The 24,606-nt window shown below is 39.1% G+C and overlaps 1 long non-coding RNA gene across 1 annotated transcript in view; it reads left to right on the plus strand.

Moving 5' to 3' along the window:
* The first annotated feature begins 438 nt into the window (after positions 1–438).
* The window catches only part of LOC109029109 (uncharacterized), a 41,035-nt gene continuing 16,867 nt past the window's right edge, over positions 439–24,606 (plus strand). Inside the window, exons 1-2 of the long non-coding RNA XR_002008126.2 lie at positions 439–867; positions 3,755–3,867. This is a non-coding gene — a long non-coding RNA (uncharacterized lncRNA). The remainder of the gene's footprint in view (positions 868–3,754; positions 3,868–24,606) is intronic.

Genomic DNA, 24,606 nt, shown 5'->3' on the forward strand with positions numbered 1-24,606 from the left:
CCAACATGCATAGAAGAAATGGAAGCTTCCCCCTATCTTTCCAGAGTTCGAAAATCCTACTGCTGAATTCACCTCCAATTCCATGAAACAATATAGAAGATCCTCCATAAAGACCCCAGGTTATAATGTTTACAATTTATTCTGTACTCCTTTTCTCTGGTAATTGATGACTGCTATTATTAATGAAGACATTACAAGGAATAAAAGGGCTTGCCTGCCACTTCTCACCACAAAACCGTGTGGCATCAAACAGAATGAAATCCTTCTGACACTGACAGCTGGAGAAAACCTTGTCACCACAGTGACAGTGTCAAGTGTGGTGTGACATCTCTGTGTGTGTTTCCTTTGCACCTAATAACTTCATTGCCAATACAGACCAAAATAATGAAAGAAAACCTGCTTTTGCCAGCCCAAAGGATTAACTGTACTGTTGAGAAAACTGCAGGAATATTTGACATGAGATCACAATTTTTAATTCTTTTCCCCCCAGGATTCTGCATGAAGTATTTTTCTATGAAGGATTTAAATAGAATGACTTTTCCTCACATTGGTCATGGAGAGAATTAAGACATTAACTGTTGATCCAATTTATACTGCCATTTGATCCCATAAGTGCTATACAGGACTCGGTTACTCATGGAAAATAGTTCCTGCCAGATCAAACACTCTCAAGGCCAAAGTCACAAGATTCTGACTTTACATGCTCTGTTCTGCCTCCTTTCATTTTGCCTCTTGGATTGTCATGAACTTCCTGAGCAAGAAGGCCATCCACCATGCAGTGTAATGTCTTGCTAAGAGAAATTAGTATTCAGTCTGCTCAGGTTCCAGCAAGGACTTTCTTCATGAAGATCTTCAAGTGGAATCAAGGTAGGAACTGTTATCCTTTTCAGTCCTTGTCCTATTCATTCACACCTTGGAACAAAAACAAAGCTGAACTCTTTAGAGGGGAAAATTGATACCACATGGTTTCTGGTGTATCTGCAACTTTTGGCTCTGGTTTGGAAAAGGGTGTGTATGTGTCATGCACACATGTCTATTTCATCCTATCTGACAAATACCTTTGTGAATTGCTTTGTGGACTATTTGGGTGTTACTGCAGGTTACAAATTTCTAGAGGGCAGGGAGATGTCTTTAAACCCCATAGGCATTGGATCATGTGTCCTCTAGTGGCCATGAACACTAGTTTTAGAGAAAAAGTCTCATTTTCAGATAAGTATGAGGAATACTTTATTTTCAGCCCTCTCTTTTAAGAGGCATAAAATCTTTTAGTGCTGAAAACACTTGTACTACCTATAATAAAGAATTATGTTTAAGTCAGTGTGTTCCTAATTTGACTATGGAATTCAAACTTCTTGTAAGGGTCCACAGACCAGGTAAGACTTAAAGATTTGCCAACATTCAAAACCTCTGAAAAATAACCCATTACTTGGCAGCTAGGTGATCTCCCTCCTAATTTATCTAGCTCTATTTTCTTTTCTCTACCATCACCAATAGCATCTTTCTAATCCCTCACTCGGATCTTCTCATTCCTCCATTCATTAGAATACCAGTTCATTTCTTCAATAAACATGCCAAATAGGAGTGGCTCTAACAAGACGGGAAGTTTTTTCTGATGTGACAGTCTGTATATTTGCAGTCCAGGACCTGAATGGTGACAGCAAGAGGACAGAGGCTCCAGGTTCCTTTTGTTTTAGTGCTCTGCCATGTGTAGGGTGTTTCCCATCCAAATGTTCCAAGATGTCTTACCACTGTGTCTGTATTCCAGGCAATGGGAAGGAGGGAAGGGGAAGGGGAGAGAATTTTCCTTCCTTGCAAGAGCATCATCTGCAAGTTGTGTTTCTGCTCACACCCCATTGACAGAGCTTTATTGCTTGATCACAGCTAGCTGCAAATGAGGCTAGGAGATGTTTTAGTCAGTCTGGTAGCCTTTGTCACACTACAATTTCTATGTTAGAGGAGAGAGAGAGAACATATATTAGGGAATAGCTAACCATCTCTGCTACACCTATGACCTTCCATTTGGCTCTTACAATGAGTTTGTGAAGTTAGAATTTTTATCTCAAGTTTTCCACTGAGAAAAATAAAGCTCATAAACCTGAAATAATTTTAATATTGTCACCATGTTAAGAATGATTAAGGGTGTGAAGTTTTATCTGTTTCCAAGCTAACAAGGGAGCTGCCACAATTGCATGGATTCTTGCAGAAGACACAGATTCCTGAGTCAGACACAGAGGACTTTATCACTCATGGCACAGCAAGCAGCATCAGCTCCAATATTCATGTAGGTTCTTCTTGTCCTCCAAATCCTATGGGGCATTAGGGGGTGGCCAAGGTAGATGCTGCAAACGCAGTCGGTTTGCACCAAAGGTGAAAAACCCCGAGCTTAGGAAACTACAAGCGTTTAAAGAGGCTATAAGGAAACCTGCCCAACTTTTTCCTTAGAAGGAAACCTTTTTTTAAGTATCCTAGTTAAAAAACAAATCTCTCTGCTTGAGAGAGGCATGCTACCTCTAACCTCCAAGAAGTTCACCATACAAATATTCTTGGAAGGCAGTCCCAAATAAAAGTCTCTTTGTTGACAAGGCTTGCAGAAACATGAGAGACCCCTGGACATTTTCTTTCCCAACACGCAGATAGTCTTGCTGTCTTCATTACAATAAAGGTACTTCTTCAAGAAATCTCCCACTGACCATGCCTCCATCATCAGGGCAGTTCTCACTTTTTATTGTAATTGTTCACACCTCTGGATCTCCATATTGGAATATCAATTCCTTGAAGGCAGGGGCTATGGCTTTTGCTTTTATATCCCTAGCACCTAACACATTACTTGGAATATGGAACATGTTCAACAACTATTTTGAATGAAGTATATTAGAATAAGATTTACTTAAGGGATAGAACAAATCAGCAAGCATTACATGTTATTGAATCCACTTGAGGTTCTCTTTGTATGGATCCTAGGATAGGTGGCTAATTTTTATGATTCAGGCCTCAAATACCACTCCCCTGACCACTGTATTTAAAACATCATTCTAGATAAGTCTAATGATAAGCACTTGTCACTACCTGACATTATTCTGCTTGTTTATTTAGGTATCTGACTCCCCTTCCAGAATAGAAACCCATGACTTCAAGGACTTGCCTATCTAGTTCATGACTATATTTCTATACTCTAAAATAGTGTCGGGCCTAAAATAGAAGTTTCATAGGTATTTTTGAATGAATGAGTGAATGAGTAAATTCAGCAAACATTCACTAAGTTTATACCATCCGCTAGGAACAAAATGTTTTACCGTGTCACAGTGGCCCATAAAGAATACTGTTACTTTGGACAACTGAAACAATTCAATATCTGGGTTGAGTTGAGTGGCAGCATCACTTTTGTTGGGGCAATGAGCTTCCATTCCTCACTACAGATATTCCACTGCTGGCTTGAGCTGGGTCCTGAACACTGTCCTTTCCTGGTCTTGCTGGCGGAGGCATCCTGTGCCAGCAGGCAGCTTCATTGCCTTCCTCTCCTCTCCGAGCCCCTACGTAGCCATCCTGCTTATCAGGTACACACAGTTCTGGTCAGGTAGCCTCAGGGAGCCCATCTGATTGGCTCTGTGGGTCCCCACACCTCCAAGGACTCCATGCCCTTCATATGATGCTTAACTATTTGTTTATCCTCATTCTTACCTGGGCAGCAGGTAGCTATCAGACCCTCTCTCACCTTTCCTTTACTCTTCTTCCACCTCTATTTGATCTCCTGTAGCAGCCTTGCCCATAAAGTCATTCCTGTGGCTCCACTGAGAAATTCGATTAAGTATTCCAATACTGCTGTGAAACGAAGTGATCTGATTCCAGTGAGTCAATTTATCTTGCAAGGTATATCAATACTCATTTTATTCATTATTTACCCATTTCCAAAAATGATGTGAAGTGGGAAAATGTCAATGTTGAACAACAAAAATAGTAAAATCCCTTTGGGGGGAAGATCATTATAATTTGTTTAAATGATGACAAATATTGATATCAATGGTGAACGTAGAAGTGGGGCATGAGGGAAATTACCAGAGGGAAATGGCTAGGATATTTTTCAAGCCATCATTGATTCAAAATGAATTATGAGAGTAGAGCTTTGCATGGAAAATTAAAGGCCTAATACTAAAAATAATTATTAAGCATTTTCTTACTTTTGTAGATGAAGAAATTACCTCAGAGAAGTCAAATAATTTACCCACAGTCACAAAATAAGCAAATGATGGAATATTCAAATCCAGGTCTTCTGACTCTACCTCTATTGCATTGTCTGCCTTAGAGGTTTCCAAAGTATTGATAAGATGGAGGCTGGAAGAGCTTGAAACAGACCATATGAAGCCAGGTCTGAGCTGGAAAAGCAAAGAGGCCCAAGGAACAGCACAGACCCTGACTGGTGGGGTATCTGTGTATTTTAAATAACAAATACAACAAAGATTCAAGGTTCAGCATGTACCCAGATGTTTCCATTACTGATATATATGCCAATTTAAAATATTTAAATGGAAAACAGTTTGTGTCCACTTCATTTTAGAACTATGCCAGTTACAGGAATCACCCCAGTATCAGTTACGTCTCACTCATGTCAAAGAACCAGGGTCAGAAGAAAAAAATCTCCAGTAAAGATCCTTGCAACTCAGAAACACTCTTTCCTCTGAATATTGCTATGAACTAGAGTTAAAAGAAAGCATTTTTTAAAAGAAATGATTTATTTGTTCCTCATGATAAACATATCAAAACATCACATTGTACCCCATAAATATATGCAATTATTTGGTTAACTGAAAATAAAATAAAATTTAAAAAGAAATAGAATGAACCTGAGTTAAATCCTGAGTTAAATGACTTTTTAACAAAATTCAATGGATTTAATTTGAATTCATGTTTGCCCATATAATGAATAGAGTGTTATTTATGACAACATCCAGAAGAACAGATCTCAGGGGTTGGCTTTATTACAGTGTTAGTTTAAATTAATTTGCCACTATTCCCTACAGTTATTCTTTAGTCTTCCCCTGAAAATTTTCACACACACACACACACACACACACACACACACCTCCTTCCAGAAATGTAAGAAATATCTTTACCCTCATCCTATCCTATCTTTAAGATGCCAACTTCTAGCTTTGCAAGTAGGAAGGATTAAAACATGAGAAAGAAAAGTAGGCCTAACTTGTCATGAAAGTAAAATATATGGTCAAAGCCCATACCAAATGATAATGCCTGTATTTTTCCAGATATGAAGTTCCTCTTTTTTGCTCTTAAATGGATTGAGAGATTGTGATAGGTAGTGGGGGGAAAAAGCATTTGGGGCCCTGAATTTTTCATTATGGTGTTTTTGCTGCTAGAAAACACATGTCTCAATGGTGAATATTTTTAAAAAGTTACCATTTCAATTTAACTAGACCCTTAAAAATAATAGGTGTTCATCAACAAGTGGCATAAAGAGAGGAACAACAAACATTGGGGCCTACTTGAGAATGAAGGATGGGAGAGGGAGAGGATCAGAAAGGATAACTATTGGGCACCAGGCTTAGTACCTGAGTGAAAAAATAATCTGTATAACAAGCCCCCACGACACAAGTTTACCCATATAACAAACCTGCACATTTACCCTTGAACCTAAAATAAAAGTTAAAAACAAACAAACAAACAAAAAACAAACCTAGAGGCTCACCTGCTTCCATTCCAAGTGAAATGTCAAAATTTGTATTCTTTTCTCCTGCTTAATGAAAGTCTGGCATTAAAAAATCCAGAGTCCACTCTAGCATTGTTGCCATGTGTTCTAATAATGCATTTTTCACACCAGCAAACTCATAGAAAGTGTGGTGAAATACTGTTTTATTTCACCACACTTTCATGAGAGCCATCCTTCACCTGGTATGAAATGACCATGCTAGATTCTGTTTCACAGCCAAAAAACATGATTATTACACTGTGTGTATGGGGTTAACCTTGATTATTCTTATTCACCACACCAAGAAATTACTCCAAACCTAAACTGATCCAATTAATAAGACTGCAATTAAAACCAAGAAAAAAATTATAAACTTATTTTCTTGTTCTCAGAAAATATCTGAGAAGGAAAATTGACTCCAGAGACACAAATGGCCTAATGGAATAATTAAAATTATAATTAAATAAAACCAAGTCATCCCAGGCCTACTTAGCTGTACAACTCCCTCCAGGATTATTGTGTCATTAGAAGAGGGAGTATGAAGAAATCACTTTTCAGGATTTCTCAGTGTAAGAGAGTTCTCCAGACTTTCACAGCCTGAGAAGAGACCAAGGAGAAATAAATATCAGGACAGATGAAGCTGACATTACAGCCCTGCCCAGTCATTTCTACTTTACCATTGACAGCTGTGTGGCCAAGGAAATTGACCTTGCACCATTTATCTTTAATTTCCTCATCTCTAAAATTTCTGGGACAGCAACATGAATCACGGAGTTGCTATGAAGATTAAGTGTAACCAGGTATAATAAGTGCTATGGGCATATTCGGCATTGGATATCACTATTCATATGAGGAAGACATCAAATGGTATAAAGAGTATTCCAGAACAGCTGAAGATGGTGACAACAGTGAATGCACTGAGCCAGGTGTCAATGGTAGGAGAGTTTCTGGAGAGAGTTGGAATTGCAAATTGGAAAAGCCTCCCTGTAAACTGAATGTGGGACTCTGGGAATGGAGGGAGGAGGTGAAGCCTCAAGCAGCTTTCTCTGTCTCCCATTAAGTGCAGACCCCAGGAAGCTGGTCACTGATAAGGAGTGGGGCAATGAAAATGGGGAGAAGCCTGGTAAGGAAAAGGATTCCCTTTCCATAGGCCACATAGTCTATTCTCCCAGCTTAGCAAGTGTCCCAAGGTTGGCCAGGCACAGTGGCTCATGCCTGTAATCCCAGTACTTAGGGAGGGTGAGGTGGGCAGATCACCTGAGGTCAGGAGTTCAAGACCAGCCTGGCCAACATGGTGAAACCCTGTCTCTTCTGAAAATACAAAAATTAGCCAGGTGTGGTGGTGCGCACCTGTAATCCCAGCTACTTGGGAGGCTGAGGCAGGAGAATTGCTTGAACCTGGGAGGTGAAGGTTGCAGTAAGCCAAGACCACAGCATTGCACTCCAGCCAGGGCAACAAGAGTGAGACTACACCTCACAAAAACAACAACAACAACAACAACAACAACAAAAAACAGTGACCTAAGGTCTCTAGCTTTCTATTTCTTTAAATTATTGTTTAAAAATCATTAGTGAAAAACTACCTATTGGGTACAACATACACTACTTGGGTAAAAGGTGCAATAAAATCCTATACTTCACCACTGTATAATTCATTCACGTAACCAAAACCTCTTGTACCCCTAAAGCCATTGAAATATAATTTTTAAATAAAAAAATCAAACAAATAAAAATCATTAGCTACCACACTGATTAGGATAGCTAACCACAATGATAGAAAATAACAAATGCCGACAGGGATGTGGAGAAACTGGACCCCTCCTACACTGCTGGTGGGAATGTAAAATTGGGCAGTCTCTTTGTAGCACAGGTTGGCAGTTCTTCAAAGGTTAAACATGGAGTTACCGTATAACTCAATTCTACTCCTAGGCATAAACCCAAGGTCATTGAAAACAGATTTCCACACAAAACCTTGTACAAGCATGTCCGTAGAAGCATTACACATAACAGCCCCAAAGTAAAAACAACTCAAATGTCTATCATTGATGAGTAGATAAACAAAACTTAGTATATCCATACAATGGAATAGTATTTATCCATAAAAGGGAATGAAGTACTCACCTTAAAAAACATTATGCTAGATGAAAAAAGCTAGTCATAAAAGGCCACATATTGTATGATTCAATTTTACATGAAACGTCCAGAAAAGGCAAATCCAGAGAGATAGAAAGTAGATTAATGGTTACCAGGGGCTGGGGAAGGAAGGGGATAGGGACTGGTTGCTAATGTGTATGTGATTTCTTTTTGAGGTGATTAAAATGTTCTGAAATTAGTGATTATGGTCTTACAACTGTGAATATACATATATATATATATATATATATATTTTTTTTTTTTTTTTTTTTTGAGATGGAGTCTCACTCTGTCACCCAGGCTGGAGTGCAGTGGTGCAGTCTCAGCTCACTGCAAGCTCTGCCTCCTGGGTTCATGCCATTCTTCTGCCTCAGCCTCCCGAGTAGCTGGGACTACAGGCGCCCGCCACCACACCCAGCTAATTTTTTTCTGTATTTTTAGCAGATACGGGGTTTCACCGTGTTAGCCACAATGGTCTTGATCTCCTGACTTCGTGATCCACCTGTCTCGGCCTCCCAAAGTGCTGGGATTACAGGCATGAGCCACCGTGCCTGGCCAACTGTGAATATATTAAAAATCATGGTGTGTGCTTTAAAAAGGTGAATTGTGAATTAGATCTCAAAAAAGTATGAGAAAAAAATCAGTACCCCATTTAACAAATTATATTAAACTAAATTGAAGGCAAATAAAAGCCAAGGTTTTACAAATGCTTTAGTGAGCCTACACAAGTCATTCATTCCTGTTTCTTAATTTTCCTCAACTGGAGGAAGAAAAGAACCACACTTGCCACCTACATTTGTGATAAGACCTGAGTATATTTTTTAAACATCTGTGTTTTTCAGCCAAAGGTTATATACAAATACTAGGTGTTGTTATTATGAAACTGGCAACACTGAACACTGGGTAACTTTAAATAGAGTCACCATGTGGCAGTTGAGTCTTAGACATATGCACTGCTGTTCATTTCTCACAGCAAGTGAGTGGCCCATTTGATGTACCGTGGCTCTGAGTGGGTCATCTATGGGGGCAAAGCTTGGGAGACACACAGTTTTGAGATTCAAGCCCTAGGTGATTCCTCTAGTTATCATGGTGTCCTGAATATTAAGTTCTGTTTTCAAAACAGACAGTCCACAAAATTGTCAACTCTGATGATCCTTTTAGAAAATAACCCAGGGCATTCTTCATCGCACCTGGAAGAAGGATGGTCCTTAAGAGGGGCTGTTCACATCCCTTTTTGTGTAATCAAAAGATCTTGATTCTCTTCCTTCAGATTTCTTTCAAGGAAGTAGAAAGAATAAGATTCTGGAATGTGGAAAGGGTAACTACCCCCCTTTTCTTGATGGCGAATGTTGTTAGTTTAACCTTCTATGGAAAGAAAGGGCAATGTAGGAAGTGCAGTGAATCCTCAGTTCCAAAGAGCCATTGCAAATGGTGACTGCCTACCGTTAACCCACTGTAAACAAGTGCATTTCTAACACAATAATCTCCCTGCACCTCACTTGTAATTTACACAAACAAATTTAAGATCCACACAGTGTAGAAGCCAAAGCAGGGAGACAAAGCCACTGTCTACTCTCCCCACATTCTTTGTCCCAACCCCATCCCTTGCTGCTGGGCAGGTGCACAGGAGAGAGGGTGCGTGCACCTTTATACAGTGGAGAAGCACACACCTGCTTCCTGCACCCCCTGGTGTCTCTCAGAGCCACCAGCCAGAGGAGAGGTAAAGCTGAATTGCATGTTGCACTGAAAGGGCCGGGATCTAGTGACCCATCTCTCCACTCCAGTCTTTCACTCCCTTCAACACAGCTATAGAAGTGGAAATGAAAGAGAGGCAAAGACTGATATGGAAATCTAAACATAAGCAATGAATGATTTGTATCTTTAGGGAAACTTTTTCTCTTCCCACATTTTCCTCTTATCTCATAGAAGAAGGAATCTCCATCGTGACTCTCAGAAACACCAAAAAGGAAAGATCCACCATCTCAATTCCTCTTTACTTGCTCTTCTTTACGGAAATGGGAATAATAATCTGATTGGTTAATTTGCCTCAAATCAGCAGACTGGATTCTGCTGCTATCTAGGGTACCTGGAAGCAAATGGGGGCTAGGTTTGACAAACGCTGGATGCCTGTGTTCCGTGATGGTGGACATCAATGGTGGAAGGCTTCCAACCTTCATGCGACAAGCAGACCAAGCACTGGGTTTAACAGTTGAAGATGAGAAGCTACAAGGCAAGCAAAAACCAGCAGCCAAGGGTGAGAGTAGAGAGAAGGGGGAAAGAGGCAGCATGGAGCTATTCTAGAATACATGACTTGTATATAGTTTATAACAGACTAGCTTCAGCTGGATTGAACAAAAAAATAACTGTCTTAAAAACAGTCTTTCCTTCTCCCAAAATAAATTTGGAGATAGATGAGCCAGGAAGTATAATGTTCTCCACAATCATCAGGGAATGAGAATCTTTCTGTTTTCCACTCTACCTACTTGGCCTGTAGCTTTTGTTTTCAAGGTCACTTCAAGGTTGAAAGATGGCCACTAGAGCTCTAGACATGGCACCGTGTCCCAGGGCAATAGGAAAATAGAAGGAGCCAGAGGAAGGACACACATCCCAGCTGAACTGAAGTTACACTGGGAACCCCACCTACCAACTTCTGCTAGCATCTCATTGGCCACTTCCAGCTGCAAGGTAGATTGGGATGTGGAGTCTTATCTAGACACAGTAGTGGCCTGAATAACATCATATGGGGTCACAGTGCATTAGTAAGGAAGAAGTGGATGCCTGATGAGTTCCAGGGAGCAAACAGGTTAACCACATCTGCTCCTATGGGGAGGAAAAAGCAGAAGATAGAGAGGTTAAGACTCACTCCATAGTACATTCATGAGAGATCAAAAGAATTGGCAAAATTTTCTTTCTCTGTAATCTAAAGGTGAGTAGAAAATTAGGGGAGTTCTCTGAATAAATTAAGACCATTACCTCGTTACAAATATGCACACACACTTGCAAAAGTAGACCCACTTTTCATGGACAAATGCCAAGGAAAGAACAAGGTTAGAGAGGAAAAGGCTTCCTTCTACAGCTATATCTTCCCGTAAAACATTGTGGGGGGGGTGTGTGTGTATGTGAAAGAGAGAGGGAGAGAGAGTAATGGAGTGGTGGTACTATTTTATTCAGAGAACGTTCTTAACTTTCTATGTACTTTTACATGTATCAATACAATCTAACCCTACCGAGCTCCTATTATAAAAATTAATCACCAAGGTTAGGGCACAGTTTGTTCCTGTGCAAGGACATTCCCAAAGAACAGATGTGGGGAGGACAGCCTTTCCTCTGGGTCCTATCACTAAGTTAATGGTCAGAATTCATGCTGTGAACAGCCCATCACAGTCTGAGGCGTTACCATGGAGGATGAGCTTTAGGGAACAATGGGATACAGACAGACCAGACAGGACAGGCCGTCCAGAACACTGCCCAGAAAAATTCCCACCATCTCCGCCAGCTCCTAAACTGCCCGTGTAGGGAGATTTCTGCTGTTACACAATCAGCTGGTTTATCTTGTCTGCATGGCATGTTGAGAGAAGGCTGTTTAGGGGCCAGCTAAGTCAGTTTCTCTGGCTGCTGAAATAGCTTTCATAAAAATAGAGTTACAAAACTAATGTTAAAGCTTGGGCTGTATACTGTCTTTTTAAGAAAAATAATGGTTATTATAAACAAGGAACAGTAAAGGTTTCTGGGAGAAAATATAATAGAAAAGTTGTCCTGGCACCCTTTGGAGAAGGTAATGGGACTCTCTCATGACCTTTGTTTCAGAATTGCTTTGTAATTCTGGTAAGATAGACGCTAAATTGTCATTTCTGGACTGTATAGACACACTAAATTGTCATTACTGGAAGTATATACACAAACATGCAAAAATGGACCCATTTTAAAATAAGCAAATACAAGGGCCAAAATGTTCGATTACAGGTTCGTGATGGATTTTTATTTTTTTAATTATACAAATGCTTATATTTTTCTAACAATAATTTCATTCGAAGAAAAGTCAGTTGATAAATTTTAAGGTTGTATTTATTACTCCCATTGGTTTTTGAAAAGTGTTCATTCAATCTAGGTGTTTTTAGAGTATCAGCTTTTGAACTCAGGGTTCTCAATCTTGAAAGCATAATGGTAAAAGTCCTGCTTTCATTTATTTAAGTGTTCTCAGAGACTACAATTGCCAATATAAATTTGAAAAGACAAAATTTACAGTACCATCGCTTTTTGTTAACAAATACTATATGCAAATCCACTTGTAAAACTATCTTACAAATATTTTCTTAACAATGTTCTACAACTGGTAGTTATGTTTTGAGGTGCCCAGCAAAGGAAAACGAATCCATCCACTTTGTGCCAGTCAGTAACAACCACAACAGACCAGCTGATGTTGTTAACAATGCCCCTATTAGCTAAGGATCAGAAATGTTGTGACATTAGTTTCTGGGATCATGTCAGGATTGAATTAGACTGACTCATCTCAGGTCCTGGTGCTGTCTTAATTCTTTGGTCAGCAGGAATTAGTCCTACCAAGCTTTATCTTGGTCATACCCAACATTGTCCTCAAGTATAAGTTAAGTAGCCCTGCTATAGGATCACATTTGTCAGAAGTTTTCTCCTCTGTGCTTGGCTAAATTCCCACTGTCCATTTGCAAAAGGAGTGGTTTATGCAATTTGATTACTTTTAAGAGCTGTCTCACCTCCAAATGCCTGCTCAAGGGAACTCAGTGACACCAACTAAGAGGCATGTGAGTGTTAAGGTTTAGAGTTGCCCGTGTTTGCTTTCTGATACGGGAATGCCGGAAGAAGCTGAGTGCTGGATGAAGGTGAAAGAGATTATCAGTACCAGAGAGCCAGCTCTTCCCTTCTTCCCCGGAAATTGAGTTGTCAGCAGCCAGTTCAAAGCAGACATGTGAGAAAATCACCATGTCTTTTTATTTTAATGGAAATAACTTAAATAGTTGTCTTGCAGGAAACATGTTTTAAAAATTGATCTTTCTGGGGTTGAGGGAAGCTGACTATACTAAATGGGCCATGAGCAGGGGGTCAGCCGACTTATTACCTATTAGAGTAGAGTGCTTAATAACTTTTCCTTATCTCCCCTCAAGGGGAATATTCATTAGTAGATCAGAAGATAGTGTTACTAACTTATAGCATATTCATAATCTATAGCATATATAGAGGCCAAATTTTACCTCTGATTTATCCAATTGCTTAATGGTTTTAAACCAGATTCACATGGAACCCTTTTTAAAAACACATTGCCTCTCCATCCCAGGAGGTTGAGATTCTTTAAGTTTGGCGAGGAATCTGTATTTTAACAACTGTATTGATAATTTCAAAGTATGCCAAAGTTTGAAACCCGCTTAGGTTAGGGACAGGTCAATATGAGAGAAAATAGTCATCTTGATTTACTCTAATAGCTTTATCATTCAGATTAAAACATACACCCAATCCGTTAATAAAAATGTTAAAATCTAGGTTTTTTAAACTCTAGGTAAACATTGCCTGAATCCTTTAGTGCTTCAATTTAGCTAAACCATAAAGTAAGTAGAAACTGTGAAGTTTCCTGTCTGCAAAGATGGTAAAATGCTAGTTCAAACGTCATGCCTCTGGGAAAACTCCTTGTAAATCTCATCGTCCTTTGTGGAACTCAAGTCTTCTTTTTGGTTCCTGGCTAGTAGCAAATTGTATTTAGATGTTTTATCCGTGGCCACACCAATTGTGAACTTCTTGGGGGATAGACATGTTTCTATCTCCTCCCTCCTTCAACAAAGCATCACGCACACAGTAAACCCGAATAATGTGTGCTGATTTTCACTCTGTTATAGGTTTCCTAAAGTGATTTACCACTTATTTTAGAAAATTATGGACACACACAGAAGATTTAGATGAAATTACTGTAACATTTTAAATATTTGTTTGAATGTGGAAGTACATTAAACTCTTTAAGAAAAGATGTTTCCTCATCTCGAGTTATTTCTCTCAGGAAAGAAAAACACAGTAATTTGCCTAAAAGCTTACCCTTAATTTAGGTGTTGATTTAGCGTCTCCTCTAAATACAATCCCCCTTCTCTGCTGTGTAACTGTTTTTAAAAGGATTGGCAATGGATGAATAAACAACAACTTTAACAAACATTTGAAGACCCCATCCAAACACATACACACACACAACATAAAATCTCTTTCCACATCAATTTAGTGAGCCCTTAATTTTGCTTTCTAAGCACACAATATTATAAACCACAAAACACACACAACCAGTTTAACTCCTGCTGAAATGACATGAGAAGATTCTACTGAAATGCTTAGGGAAACTGGTAATTGTGTGCTGAATTTACTATAGGCTACACCACTAGAAGAGCTATAAGTAGCAACAGCAGCAAATGTTGAGCAGTCACTTTCCTCAACTTGTCCCTGTCCTTAGGCAGCTCACAGTATGTGGTGAAGACAGATACATGAACCATTAATTACCATGTAAGGCAAAAAAATGGCACATGGAAGAAGATGCAGCTGTGTTCTGGGAACAAGGCAAAAAGAACTGCCTGGGGTCACGTTTGACAGACTAGAAAACATTTGATCTGCCTTGAAGGATGCATAGGAGTAGGAGTTCACTCAAAGATATTCCACTAAGAATAGGCATTATGTTCATCCAGCTTGCTTTTCAGGTAGTTCAGGTTAAAACAGGCTCTAAAAAAAGTTTAACAATAAAATATATGAACTGAGGAAGGATTAGATGCAAACAGCCCAGCCAGTACATTTAGACCACATAAAATCCAGTTATGCTCATGAAAATGCAGGCAGCAGGATGTCCAATTTAATAGGAGAGGAAGAAAAGGAAGGGCACATAAAATAGAAAGGATTTATTCATTTTCCCCAATAAAGGCTAAGCACTTTCTTAGGTTCTTTTTAATTCATGAACTTTCCAATTCATATTCCAGGTACTAATCCTGCTGTTCTAAAATAGCTGTTGTGGATAACGGGATTTTATGTAGGCCACGTGACCTTAATTTTTATTTCTGCCTCACTCAGCTCAATGTCTACTCAAATTTGTTGGTCATAAACCAGGTATTTAATTAGATTACTTAGCGACACCTAGTGACCGAGATCGGAACCAAGTGCTATTTTAATACACTGGAGTGTGTGCCTCTGTTATTGTCATGCTTTAGCCCAAGACAGCCCTCATTATTCCAAGTTCTCTTTTCAACCCATTTCATCCCAATGATACTAAAGCAAACCCATGCCCAGTTTGGCCTGAGAAACAACTAATTAGAGAGAGGAAGTGAGAAAGAGAAGAACAAGGGAGAGAGGGAAGGAGGTGATTGAGGGAGTGGGTTGAAATCACAGAAGAGACAAGATCAGCAATGAGGGCTTCTATTTTTATGTATTTATTTGGCTGTGTTCATATCAAGAAATGGAAAGAAAGGTAAGACCACCTTGAAGCAGAGAAGGAATGAGAACCAGGGGCAGTCTAAAGAAAGGCTCAATTCATATTTTGTTTCTCTCTTTTCCACTTGTATTTGAAAGGGCAGAATAAACATGTTTTGATGATTTTGAAATCCAAGATAGATCCAAATTTAAATGTTTTTAAACAAAAGATAGTTCTCATTGTCATAAATTATAAAATGCCTTTCTCACTTTGCAATTCCTGTTCTTTCATCCCTGTCTATGCATCTTTTCATATCAATTTGTTTTTCCCACTAAATGGATCTATTCGGATGGAGTCATTACTGAGTTGGCATTGCTCTAAAAATAAGCTGATGATTTGCTATCTGCAGTACGTGCTGTCAAAAAAAAAATCAACCAAAGTAACAAAGCAAAATAAACATAGTAATTAACACGTTAAAATAAAAATCAAAATATAACAAAAATACTAGAAGACAATGTGAGTCACGTGACAATTTTAAATGAGTTGAAGGTGCTGATTCTAGGCAAATTCCAACCAAGGGGTCAGAGGGAATCACAAAAGAAAGTGCTGTTATACATTTTTGAGAAAATACAGAGAACATGAACAATGCTAAAGGACTGAATTCTAAAACAGATTTTTAAGAATGCAGACAAGTGAGCCCTCAACTGTAAACATGACGCTGGCACAGCCAATTAAGCAGCGGTCTTTCCCTGCTGTGGTCCAGCCCCTTTGCCAACAGTGGGGTTCACGCCCTACAAGTTGAGACCCTTGCAGGCTCTGGGTCCACTGAAACTAACTGAAACATAAGGAGTGACTTGCTCCTTGGAGTTGGAATCCACAGATGATGTTATACAGAATAGTCCTGATTCTGAGGCCAGAGGTCCCAGTGGGCTCCACTGTTCCAGGGTGCAGACATGGCACTGGACCATCAGTCTCCCTATTTTTCTCCCCTACCCAGTTAGCCATTATGTTTTATTGTATTTGTACAGACATTTATATAGATTTCTACCATCCCATTGCATTGTAATATATTGTCATGTCTGGTTTTCTTCTGTTAAACTATGACTTTCATGGGTGGAGTCACACTGTGTAGTCTTTGACTACTAGCCCAGCCTATTTAATTGTTAATTAAATGTTAACTGAGCATCTAGTATGCACTGTGCACTGAAGTGGGCTTTGGGGATACAATGAAGAAGATGTATGTCCTGGCCTCAAACTACTTAAAATCTGGTGGAAAATACAAGGAAGACTTTACTTCATTTTGGTATGTTTTAGTAAGTGCTAAGACGGGGGTAAGCACAGAATTCTGGGAGCACAGAGTAATGCCACTGGATTTACAGTTTGTGAACTAGTGTGGGGAGGCTTCCTGGAGGAGGAGGGGCTGAGGAAGGAGCATGGGAAGGGCATTCTGGGTAGCACAAAGCCTCAAAGACATAAACTAGCACAACATACGCTCTCACATGAGATCTAGTTGTCTGCCTGTCACTGGTCACTTCCCCTACAAGCCCATTATCCATATTGTCCCCAGAGTGGTCTTATCAACATGCAGATATGCAATATAAAGATCTTTCCATAATCAAGTTTCTTTGATGCCTCCACATTACCTGCAGAAAAAAAATCTAGCTTTTTTTTTTTTTGTGAGACGGAGTCTCGCTCTGTCACTAGGCTGGAGTGCAGTGGCGCGATCTGGGCTTACTGCAACCTCCACCTCCTGGGTTCAAGCAATTCTCCTGCCTCAGCCTCCTGAGTAGCTGGGACTACGGGCATGTGCCACCACACCCAGCTCATTTTTTGTATTTTTAGTAAAGACGGGGTTTCACCATGTTGGCCAGGATGGTCTCAAACTCCAGACCTCGTGATCCACCTGCCTCGGCCTCCCAAAGTGCTGGGATTACAGGCATGAGCCACCGCACCCAGCCAAAAATCCAGCTTCTTAACATAACCTGTAAATCCCATCTCACCTCACTGAGCCCAGGTGCCTACTGTGGTACAGTGCAGTACGTTGTACAAAATATTTTTGGATGAACAAATAAAAGTTGAATAAATGGCTCATGAATTGTAGACAGGATGAAAATAGCAAGAATACAAGAAGATTATTCCATTTCTATAGGCCATAATCCTCCCACATACCATCCTCACAGGGCTTTATCAGGTGGCCAAAAAACATTAGGGTAACAAAGGGTCAAAACATTATTAATGATAAAAGAACACTTTAGGTTATTTCTTTCTTTGCAGCTCACTTTAGTCTGGAAATGGCTTTGAGTATCTGAAATGTTATTTGTACTTTATACTTTTGTTTAAGCTTCCATTTCTTCAGTACTTACTGTACACGATAATATCCTAGGCATTTTTCATGCATTTATCTTAGTAAAAATCCATGAACTAGAAATGAAGGAGGTGCTATGGAAACCTCATTTTTCCAGAGAAAGAGATGAGCATTTAGAGGTTCAGGGACTGCAGAATGTCACAGTCGATAATTGGTAGAGCAGAAATTTGAATCCAGGACTGGCTAACTGTACCATCCATGTTCTTAAATATTCAATGTGCTGAACGGATCAGCTTGATCTAAGCCCCACATGGATCAGGAGAAAGGGGACACTAAGGCTGTATAGTTATGACATGAGGACTTGCCCCCAAAGGAGCAGCAACCAGAATTCTAATCTCTACTGTTGCAAGCCCAGGCTCCATGCAAACCAGCATCAGTATCTATATGCAGGAGAATCCAATCCAGCAGCTGGGATGCAGAATTGGAGGCAATTCAAATATAAGCGGTCTTCAAGGTCATACTATTACTTGGGTCATGGTTTCAAGGGACACAGCTATGTGAAGTTGTGTCTCCACAGTGAACTGGGACTATGAAACCCAAGGTTTGAGACACAGAGGAAGGGGCAAGGAATAGACAGGGAACCAGCACCACCTTCCCCATACATCATCAAGCCAACTTGGAATTCAAGGAACTGCAATAGACAGTCAGTAGGAGAGTCCAGTTCACATAGACACCAAGTACACAGGGGCTGGTAGAAAGCTGATTTAGTGGGTACCTTGGTGCCGTCATTTGAATTTATCCCCCAAAATTCATATGGTAAAACTTAATCATCAATGTGCTTATATGAAAAGGTCGGGGGGTGGATTAGTCATGACAATGGAGCCCTCATGAATGAGATTGAGGGCTTTATTAAGAAAGATTTGAGGGAGCTATCTCTTCTGTTTTGCCTTCCACTTTCCAACATGTAAAGACTCTCTGTTCAAGGTGCCATCTTAGAAGCAGAGACTAGGCCTTCAACAGACAACAAGCTTGCCAGTGCCTCTATTTTAGACTTTCCAGCCTCCAAAACTGTGAGAAATAAATGCCTACTATTTATAAATTATCCAGTTTCTGGTATTCTCTTATAGTGGCACAAGAAGACTAAGACATGAGGTGAGCCAAAGTGGTTCCAAGACACCAAAATACCAAAAGCTTATGGCAGCAAAACTAATACTAACTTCCACCTGTTGAAGTGTGGCATCTACTGGTTTCCCTATCCTACTAACGTAGTCCAGAAGGATGGGATAGGGCTGAGTCAGGTTAAAGTGAAGGATTCAGCCTCTATGGCTGAGAAGGCTAAGAAAGGCAGAGAATGACAGTGAACATTCTTGGTGTTTAGCCAGGATCTCCCCCCAAAAAAACCCATGAAACATGACGGTGAGGTTTCAGGTGGGTGTGGGAGATATTTTGGGGAGAAGAGAACTATTCTATGGTGTCCTTAAATAATATCTGTGTAAAAGGTCCTTATTTTTGGAAGACCCTCTGTTACTTGTATTTTCAACAAATGGGTCCGAAACCCTGCCATATTAACATCATATTGTACCATAGCCAGATGCTACAAACTATGGACTTTTTTTTCACTTTTATGAGCAAACGTCACAATTACTTTTTTTTTAAAAAAAAATCAAGAATAATTTTCATTCCTTGGAAAAATGTGTAAAAATGTTATCAAGATGAAAAGATTCAGAACACATTTATTTGTATGCAGCACATACACTGAGGACCAAAGCATTTGCTAAAATGAAATACACCTGTAAACAAATGTCTTAGGGAGAGTTTATAGGTGGTCAACTCCACTGTGCAAGGTATGCAGCTCATACCCTCTTTCTGAATAGACTTTGTGATAACTAAAAAGGTCCAATTTTATCTCAAAAGATGTTAATACATTTTTAAAAGGCTTGAAATGGGCCAAATTATAATTACATATATTAAAATAGCACAAGAATTAATTGGCTTCACAAAAATACTAATTGAAAAAAAAATCTTAGGCCCATCTATTAAGAGAAGAAATGTTTGACTCATGACTTGAAATGGGGGACATAGATATTTTGGTATAAGCTTTAAAAGATGACATATTAATTTCTGGTTCTACGAAAAGACTGACGTTAACACCCATCCTATTCTGTTCTACAGAATGCTTTGGTACAACTTCAATAAATCCTTATATACTTTCATTTGAGCCATAAATCTATGTTGCTGCATTTTGCTTTTTAAAAGAGTGAAGTCTAGGGTAAAAGCCAACCCTTCAACTCTTACACCATATATTCACAGTTATGTCTTCTGAAACCATGCAAGTTACCAGCACCAATGATTGACATTAAAATTATTCTTATATTTGAGCAGCAAATTATAAAAAAAAGATGCTATGCAATTTATGATTAGCACAATTGCTAAAATTTAAAGTAGCTCAATTGCTTTAAGATATAAAATTCAATATCTCCCCGTATTTATATATCTAATAAATACTTTCTTTAGCTTCTGAGAGAGAGAATCCTCTGTCAGAGAAGAACATACTGCAGTCTTCCTTGTGAAAAATTAGTTTGAATGTAAGTTCTCAGCTTAAAAAACATTAAATTGTAATAAACCATGGAATTTTAAAGTCAGAAAGGACCCTGGAGATCACTTAGTCCAACTTTTTTTTTCTTTTTTTTTTGGAGGTGGAGTCTCACGGTGTCCCAGGCTGGAGTGCGATGGCCAATCTCTGCTCACTGCAATCTCCGCCTCCTGGGTTCACATCATTCTCCTGCCTCAGCCTCCCGAGTAGCTGGGACTACAGGCACCCATCACCACGCCTGGCTAAGTTTTTGTATTTTTAGTGGAGACGGGGTTTCAACGTGTTAGCCAGGATGGTCTCGATCTCCTGACCTCGTGATCTGCCCGCCTCCGCCTCCCAAAGTGCTGGGATTACAGGTGTGAGCCACCACACCCCGCCAGTCCAACCTATTCTTTTCGGACAGGACGAATGAGGCCAATAAAGGGGAAATGACTTGTCCAAGGTCACACAGTAACAGAGGCTAGACCCCAGCAATCTCATCAGCAAAATATCTTGCAAGCTATGTTTCCAAACTTTTCTGGTTTTATTTGCTCTCATTCATTAAATTCAAAAACATCAGGCACACAGCTATATGATAAACATAGACTTTTACTTCAATTTTCAAGTCAGAACATTAAAATGATGCCTGAGAGTTTAACTACCTGCATTTTATTGAGAATGCAGTCAAGAGTAAATTATGACTAGCTATTGTGATTATCCTCAAATACACACATAAATTACCTTAACGTATTATACTGGGTGGCATAAATTTTGCATTTCAGGTATGTATACTGTGGCAGCTTTTATTTATATTATGCTTGCCTGTAAACTATTATAAGCATATCACAAATTTGACCTTTAATTCCATATCTCATGTATTAATTAAAAATAATCAGGTAATTAGATACCAGGTAAATAAAATTTTAACTCAAAATCAATTTGTATCCTTTACTTTTCTGAATACTCCAGAACAGAGATATCATTCATTCTTCTTGTTTCTTCCAGATATGCATACTACCTGCATCTAGGACATATTATAAACTTGTAAACCATATTTGAGGGTACAAGGACAAAAATCAGATGCATGTTCATACTTAACAGTCCTACCTTCAACTGCTGCCTTTTCTTAATACTGAACAAATAGTAACATTTTATTAATTTTTTTTTGGTCAAAAGGTTAATATTTTCAAATTGTGTAATACAATTAAATATTAAAATAAAAACATACATTACATTATATAGAGATTTAATAGCAACCTTTAAATCCTCTTACCAGCAAAAGATAATATGTTTTATTTCCTGAGAATGGAATCTGACCTGTGCTGTCTTTTACCATGGAGTTATTTTGAATGAAAACTTGCTTGGTTGAATGACAATATACAGTTGAAGTATTGTGTCACCATCAACGTTAGAAATAGCCATAAAATTTATCAAATCAGTATATAAATATACTTTTTGAGACAGTCCTGCTCTGTCACCCAGGCTGAAGTGCAGTTGTGCAATCTCAGCTCACTGCAACCTCTGCCTCCTGGGTTCAAGTGATTCTCCCGCCTCAGCCTCCAGAGTAGCTGGAATTACAAGCACATGCCACCATGCCCGGCTAATTTTTGTATTTTTAATACAGATGGGGTTTCACCATGTTGGCCAGGCTGGTCTCGAACTCCTGACCTCAAGTGATCTGCCCACCTCGACCTCCCAAAGTGCTGGGATTACAGGGGTGAGCCACCATGCCCAGCCATAAATATACTATGAAATTCGTCAAATAGGATGGATTATAGATTGATGGGGGAATGACGGGTGCACAGGTATGTGGTAGTGCAAGCAAAGTAAAATGTTCATAGCAGGATTGAGATGGTGGGTGCATTAATGTTTACTCTAAAATTCTTTCAACTATGCTGTATGTTTTAAAATTTTCATAATGTGTTGGAAAAAAAGAATCTGGGAAATAAGATAAAGGCTTAAAAATTCACGGGATTTCTTCAAAATTATTTATTAGATATTTATTGTCTACAGTTTAAATAAAAATCAAGGACGGCTTTAAGAAGTCTCATAATCCTGAAAATAAGTCAACACAGAATGACCTTTTTATGAAAAAGAAAAGGGGAGATTTTAAAATATCAAAATAATTCAGGTAAAATATATCTGGAGGTAATTCAAATAATGTGTATATTACCTGGTATTTTGAGATTATATATATTTACCTAAACTGAGATTATATATATATTTACCTGAATTCTTCTGAAACTTGATGCAGATAGATATGTGTGTATGTTTGTATGTATGTACAGATGTACTAGAAGCTGCAGGGAAAGAAGAGGAGTTAGAGAAGAAGTAAAAGAAACCATGAAAGAGACTATAAATATATAAATAGGTCTGAGAGATAAGATTTCATCATTTTAGATTAGAAAAACAACCAAAAAAGTTCCTGATATATGTTGAAGAAAACCCAGGATGGATTGTTTGTTAACTATGGCACATGCAAGATATTGGCATCAATATCATGTCCACGCATGGTATCAAGATCAATATACACATTCCTTGTTGCTGCAAGAACAGCCTGTTAGGGTCAGGAGGATTTAATATGGATTCATTCTCCCTGCAATGAATCAGAACCACTGGTGTGGCTCTAAAAAGATAGAAACCCTGAAGGGTTTACCCTTCTAAGATTCTGATGCCATAAGTCTGAAATGAGAGTTGGGCATCTGAATTGTTCTTAATGCTAGAGGAGATTGCCATGCACAGCTGGTTTCGAGTACAATTTCCTTACCCCTCACGATGCAAACAGCAAATTATTCTTAGTCATTAGATCAGTAGACCTATAAATTTATCTTTAAATTATTAGTCCTTGCTGTGTTCTCCCATTTTGTTCAGCTCTGCTCTTAGATGAAAGGATGTTATTTTCTCCAAGGTTCCAATAAACCATCATTTCACACTCAAGGAAAACACATTTATAAGATCTAATTGTAGTCTCTTTTTTTTCCCAAAAGACTTGAAATAGAAAAGAGGAAGTTAGTCTATTGGGGTTTGCAAAGAGGCCTGGCAGAGGACACAAATAGAAGGGAGAAGGATAATGCCAATTCAGAAAATCCTGGTGGAACACTTATATCTTTTGTCATGTGAATCTTTCTACAGATTTGAGGTAGAATGTCGTCAGCTAGTCAGGTCCAGTACAGTGGAGGGTGGTCATGAATTCCAGCATGCCTGGGAGAGTGCTGGTTTGTGACTACTCTCCCAGTATCATTAATAATGTCTTTCACTCTTTAAAGTATCCTGGTCTTTAGACAATAGATTATATGGTCACCGTAAAGAGTGTTTTGGACTGGGTGCAGTGGCTCACGCCTGTAATTCCACAACTTTGGGAGGCTGAGGCAGGCGGATCACCTGAGGTCAGGAGTTCAGCATCAGCCTGGACAACGTAGTGAAACCCCGTCTCTACTAAAGATATGAAAATTAGCTGGTCTTGGTGGTATGTGCCTGTAGTCTCAGCTACTCAGGAGGCTGAGGCAGGAGAATCGCTTGAACCCAGGGGGCGGAGGTTGGAGTGAGATGAGATCCCACCACTTCACTCTAGTCTGGTCAACAGAACGAGACTCCACCTCAAAAACAACAACAACAACAACAACAAAGGCTGTTTTGGAGATCAGATTATAAATATAAATTTGGCAAGTTTCTTAATCTTACTGAGCCTTTGTACCTTCAATTGTGAATTGTTAATGTTATCTCGAAGGTTGTTGTAAGGGTTAAATTAAATGATCAAGGTGAAGTGCCTGGTCGTGAGTCTAGCTCCCTGTGAAGGCTCAGCCATCAGTAGTAGTTAATACCTGGATGGATAGTTCAGGCTTGCAAGCCAGTCTGCCTGGATACAAATGAAGATACTATCTATCACTTCTTAGCAGTGTGACTTGGAACAATTTTCTTATTTTCTCTAGGCTATTCCTCAGCTTCTTCTCTGTGAAATGGATATGAGGGGAGTCCTTGCATACAGTGTGCGTTATAAGGATTAAATAAAGCAGAATATACATAGGGCTTCCAATAATACCTGGCACATAATAAATACTCAATAAGAGTAATATATTATGATTAATCCAATAAACTTAGATTTTTAAAATAGTTTTATTAGTGGACAAAAGACTAGTGGACAATCTACTGTGTACAAAATGACATCTGACTTCATATGAAGGTGTTTCTGTGGTATAAAAATATTGACAGTAAAACAGACTCACAATATATTGGCTTCTATTTTGACCTTTGCCATTTTGCCATTCTATTATTTCACTTTCATGAATTATAATTATTTTTGCTCTCTTTTTTGTTTTGGTATGAGTGGTCAGAACCTGTTCTAGTTTGTTCTCTTGCTGTCATTGTCTTAACTTCCATTCTGAGCAGGTAGGACCACAAAATTAGACTGGGGCATGACCTTCGGACTGCCTTCCTGATGAGATGAGGGGTTGGGGAAGAACCGAAAGAGCATGGACCATGTGTTAAAACAAGACAACTTG

This window comes from Gorilla gorilla, chromosome 10 (genome assembly GCF_029281585.2).
Source record: "Gorilla gorilla gorilla isolate KB3781 chromosome 10, NHGRI_mGorGor1-v2.1_pri, whole genome shotgun sequence".
In the NCBI taxonomy this organism is placed as follows: Eukaryota; Metazoa; Chordata; class Mammalia; order Primates; family Hominidae; genus Gorilla; species Gorilla gorilla.